A 6,211-nucleotide genomic window follows, 5' to 3' on the forward strand; every position below is an offset into this window, starting at 1 on the left:
CGCACCCAGGGGGGAGCCAGGGGGCCTTGGCCCCCCCCAAAATATGAAAATCATCAGAATGATTTTACACATTGAAATCGAAAGCCAATAAACTATACCTTGGGCTTAGACAAACAACACGGCAAAAAATGTTTGTAATTCTCCAGCACCCTTTTTAGTAAAATTTCTTAGATTTTAATTTCTAACACAAAAATTTCGAAACACTAATGTCAAGTTTTTTTAGAAACCCGTTCCCTAATGAAATTCTCGGTGTCCACCCGAATTCCGGAGTGGTATAGGTCATGGCTGGGGAGGGTTGACAGGGCTCTAACCTGGGGGCCCGGGCTGTGGGGGGCCTGGCGTGTCGGGTTGACCAGATAAGTGAGATAAACACACATCATAAATTAGCTTTAATAGTAAAAAAAGTCGCCTGCGGCGCTATTATACTTCATGACTATGAACATTTTAATTTATATAATTGTCCAATATATTTTCTGATTATTATGTGTCGATACTCGACATCTTTATTATTAAAGTAGATGTATTGAAAATCGCCAATAATTCACTGTATAAGTACCCTCAATTTGAACTAAAACACAATTTGAAAAACGTTAATGTAGTATTTCACACTGCCTTTAATCTAAGCGGTGGATAGGAGGCCCGTCAAATACCCTAGCCCAGTGGTCGGCAAACTCATTAGTCAATAGAGCCAAATATCAACTGTACAACGATTGAGATTTCTTTTGAGAGCCAAATTTCTTAAACTTAAATTATATACGTAGGTAGTAAGTAAGTATACTGCTAATTTACTTAATAAACTTTAGTTAAAGTTTTAAGTCCTAATTAAGTTATAGGTAGGTACACTGAATAAAACTGAATATCATACGTAATAATGATCTTATTTATTAAAAAAAAATTAATTGTAAGTCAGGTATCCATAAAATTGAATCATGAAAATGACTGACAAACTCAATGTGAATAATGGCCTTGCATCTCCTTGTAAAGTTTGGGTAAGTCAGGTTCGTATGTTGTTGATTTAATTTTAAGCATGATTCCAGGTTCTCATCAATAAATCAATTTCTTAATTTACTCTTGATTTCCTCTCTTGGAAATCTTTTTACTAACCACAAAACTTGCAATATTAACATTGTTGACATATTTTATTCAGTACCTAATTAAATACAGAACTTTATTTTTATTGACTCTTCTCCTCAGCTGTTTTCTTCCTTGCATCATCGACAGAATATTTAGCGCAAAATTACGAGTTAATAATTAGTTGTACCTTTCTAAATTTCAATGCGCCAATTTTTCCCGACACATAAATACAGGTCGGTAAGCCATTTAAGTTTTGAATAAACGCGAAGTCTCGGTCTATTCAACATTACATTTTACGGTTATCCTCTTCCATTTTCTTTGCTTCTTCTTTGTAGCCATGTCAAATATGGCAGAGCCGCACTCAAGGGGCCAAAGAGCCGCAGTTTGCCGACCACTGCCCTAGCCTGAGGGCCCGTTTCAGGATGTGGGGGCCATGGTGTAGGTACACCGAGTGCAATAGACAAAAGATCGATAAACGAGATATTAGGCTGTGTTGTATTGAGTAGGTTGTGTATAATTTGAATGCAATAATACTTTTATGTCCATTTTCGATTAATATGTTGGAACCTTAATATTGAAAAACCAAAAATCTACGATAAACATTCGGCGAAAAGAACGAATACACCCACTACGGTGGTGGTGTAAATCAAAAGAACATTTTTTTCGGTGGAATTCGGCATAAATATTGTAGCTCTCTAGACCAGTGTTCCCCAAACTTTCGACATCTGTGTACCCCTTCTATAATTTTCGTAACACTGAGTACTCCTCGTCAAAGAAAAATGCATATAAGTACTTTAATAACAATCAAAATATATTTATATATTCCTTTTGTAGTACATAAACAAAACAATAATAAATGAAAAATAAAATTCATTCATAATAAAATATAAATAAAAGTTATATTATAAAAAATAACATTCATTGGTTATTAATTTTAATCGGAGGTGCGGTTCCACACCCAAAAGGCTGTGCCTTTTTTTTTACGTAATGTCTACAAATGCTGAAAAAGCAACTTCACATAGATATGAAGTTGGAAAAGGCAAGATGTATTTCAGGAATGTCTGTTAAAACTGAATACACATGTTGCATTTGCAACCTAAATGATGTTTAAGTACACTCCTTATATTTATTTTGCAAGAATCCGTCTGAAGCTAATAATTCCAACAATTGCTCTTCTTCCCCATGCGATAAACCTTCTAGCATGGATATTGTATTAATGCTTGTTGCACCAGACGTAGCCATAACCCGGTGCAGCGCATACCCCCACCAAACTCTTCCCGTACCCCAGGGGGTACGCGTATCACACTTTGGGAAACACTGCTCTAGACCAAGCGGGTAGCACAGCCGATATTATTTAAGTAATCTTTTAGCATACTAGGTACACATGTCCAGCATGGTCGCTGTTCACTTCCGATCCGCCAGTCGCTGATGACACGCTCAACGGTTACCGCCACTATGCCTCCAATTTAATGAAAACTAAGAGAAACTGTACAAATATACCGCCGTGTATTGTGAAAATATGTAAAAATAATTATATGAAGAAGAAAAAGAGCCTATGGGACTAATTTACATTCTCCTCCTTGGGCCCCCCAATATTAAATCCTGAGTGCGCCACTCTAGAGGCCGCTAGATTGACAATGATAGTTTAGTCATGTGGTAATATAACGCACATGGCTGATAGGAATGGGATAAGCTTGGAAAGGTCTTCAACCAGCAGTTGATAGATCTGGAGTAATGAATATGACATAATTTTGTAGAATTCTATGATTCTTTTATTTAATTTTTGTGTTGAAAGTCTGTTTTCATTAGGGTGGCAGTGAATAAATAATGTATTTAGTTTCTACTTCAATTATAAGGCTAGGTTAGGTTATGTATTATAACTAGGAGAAACTGTACAAATATATCGCCGTGTATTGTGAAAATATGTAAAAATATTTATATGAAGAAGAAAAAGAGCCTATGGGACTAATTTACATTCTCCTCCTTAGGCCCCCCCCCAATAATAAATCCTGGGTGCGCCACTGCATAAACGTAATCCAATTCCGGCGGCATCGGTCTAGTTAACTGCCCAGTCGGATTTTATTGCTTAGGGTTGAAAATGTTGTTTTTAAATGATCAACACATTGACAGTTTTGCTCGATGTACCCGAGCAGTAGCTCGTTATAAAAGTGAATAAAATGTATGGAGAAAATCATAAACTAAAATTTCAACAAATGTTTCCTCATTACATCTGAGATCTCGCTATTTCCGTGATCGTAATAACCAAGTTCAACTGTAGTATACGAATGTTGTGAAAATGTCTTTTTCTTGTAAGAATACGTATATATAACAATATATTCTGTCAACTGCACGCCACTGATGTTATCCATTCATTATTAATTAAGATAGCATTTATTTCAAGCAATTCATACATTTAACTGAATTATAATTGTGCAAATAACTATTTTAAAGGATTCCTTCTGTCAGCTATTTCGGTTTGTCATTATGTACAGCAAGTCTTGACTATGGATAAACTTAATATTTTTGTTAGAATGATAATTTAGTACTTTATTCATTTATGGGATTTTATGATTGTTATATTTACTAGTTAGTATATTAGGTTACCTACTCCAAGAGAAATATTAAATTTTATTTATGTAGGTACATAAATATAAAAATAGATTATAATATTTATTCTCTATGTGAGGCCACTGTGAGGGTTACAGCCGCCTGTGTATGAAAAAATCGATGTGTCTTAGGTTACAAAAATAGTCTACTTTATATTTTTACTTCGGTTCATCTGCTTAAAATATAAGATTGCATAGAAAATCTCAACTTTTCGGTTAATCGCTAATTGCAGCCATTCTTTGATATAGATCAGGTATGCCTGTACAACTTTAGTTCCACTAAAGTGTTGGATTGTGTAACACCGCCCTAAACAGTTCACCAATCGTTACTTTATGTATTTCAATACTATAAATTTTATTTATATTCAATATAGTGTCGTAATAATTATGTAAAATCACCATGTAAGCATCGTTTGTAAAGGATAATAATATGTATTGTCTTAAAAACATGAGGGTTTATTCACTTTTGTAAGCATATGGGTGGATGAGAACGTTTTTGATATTATCAATTATAAATGTATCACTAATAAAGACTGCCAAGTCAAAAAGCAGCAGGTGTAGAAGGTCAAATCAAAATATGATCCACGGCCGCCTGTGCGCACTGCACACATTCCACATATGGATACGGTGACACTGCCTCTAGGTAATTTTATTTGATTCATAATTTATAGGTAGGTACTTCAAAAAGGTACCTAAATTAAACTATTTGTTTGAATGTGTTCTGTGTACATGCTAATATGCTATATTAATAATTATATCCATGTATGGTGATATTGATAAGTCTAAAAACATCAATTTATTCTCAGGGCAGCTATTTGTATGGCTTTCTGTGGTAAATCAAGAATGTTTTTAAATTTTAGTTGGTTGAAAATTTACAAACATTTTACTAAAATTTAAAAACATATCTGATTTCCTACAGTAAACCAAACTTACAAATAGCTGCCCTGAGAATTTATTTTTTTAGACTTATCAACATATTCACGCCATACACAGATATATAAATGGTAACCTAATTATTGTCCTGTATAATTTTCTGTAAGAACATGATAATACTTTACATTGATTTTGCATTTATACCCATAAAATATAGTTAACATATACCTATTGGATAAAATATTTTATCAATCTTAATTCACGAGTAGAAACTCGATTATCCAGATTTCTTTTTGATCGTCAGTTTTGTATTATTGTCACAAAAAGATTCAATTTATTTAAAATCATATATAATTAATGAATAAAGTGGAAATATTATAAAGGCTTATTCTGAAAGTAAAATTGATGTTTTATTATTTTTACTATCTTCACTCCCAATAATTAGTCAATAATCGAGGTTCTACTGTAAATACATAATACGAAAATATTTCTGCGCATTCATAATATTATATTGAGGCGTGCTAATTAATTTTATGTGTTGTCTAATATCTAGGTAAATAATTGAAACCATGGATAAAAAGAGTGTCTAATAATAATTTTGTACATGTTCAAAATTCTCTGTTTTTAATAAATTAATATATTATTCACACTGTGTTCAAATTATTTAAAGTGAACTTTAAAAAAAATAATAATTGGAGATTTTACGTGAAGTAATGATGAGATGATTGCTTCATCAGAGAGTACCAAAATCTTAAAAAGATGTGTATTCTTTACAATTCATGAGTAAAAAATCAATTAAAACATAAACACCAAAGTGTAAAGAAGTCTGGCAACATAACCATTGTTATATATGACATAGGGAAGTTTTTTTCAGGGGGGCCTCCAAAACTGTCAGTGCCTCAAATCTTCGCTGACCTACCTAAAACATTTGCTATAACTTAAGCAAATATTTTTTTGAAAAATATTTTATGACTTATTTATTGAATAGGTAGTATAATTTTTGATCATGAAACCTTCAGACTCCCTTAACCGGTACTTTAGATCTCATATTACTTACCCAGTCAGTTAATTATACCGTCGGGAAACAAGCAGCATTCACAACGGGAGGAAAGCTGTTCGCCGGGAGCCGTGTAGGTATATTTTACAAATCTATTGGAGGTTGTAGTTATAAAATTTAAGAGGGGGGTGCATTATGAAGAAATAATGGCAGTTTGGATTATACTGATTAGTCATAGGCAGTCGAGTAATGCATCTTGCTTCTATATAACACAACATAGTAGCAATAAACTAATTTATACTAACCGATCGGTGGGAAGCGCATGCTCAATTCCCATGTGTGCCCAAAACAAATCATCCTATTTAAGCCTCGATCTTCATTGACTGCTTAGCAATGGCTGGTATGTAACACCGCTTTATGAGATCATTCATCAAAAAAATTAATGATATTATAATATGAATAAAAATCCTGAAAAAACTCAATTAGGTATGTACTTGCATATCTACTATGACAAATTGCCAATTAATATACAACAGTTGTAAGTAGGCGCCGTCCGTGTAGAACAGTAAAATTCCCCACAGGCCTCATGATAAGAGCTGAGCCACACCGGGCGACTCTGGTCTCGAGACCAGAGTCGCCCGGTGTGGCTCGGCTCTAAATC

The sequence above is a fragment of the Rhyacophila brunnea genome, unplaced genomic scaffold, assembly GCF_057557595.1.
Source record: "Rhyacophila brunnea isolate RB1 unplaced genomic scaffold, BYU_Rbru_1.0 scaffold_2, whole genome shotgun sequence".
Classification (NCBI taxonomy): Eukaryota; Metazoa; Arthropoda; class Insecta; order Trichoptera; family Rhyacophilidae; genus Rhyacophila; species Rhyacophila brunnea.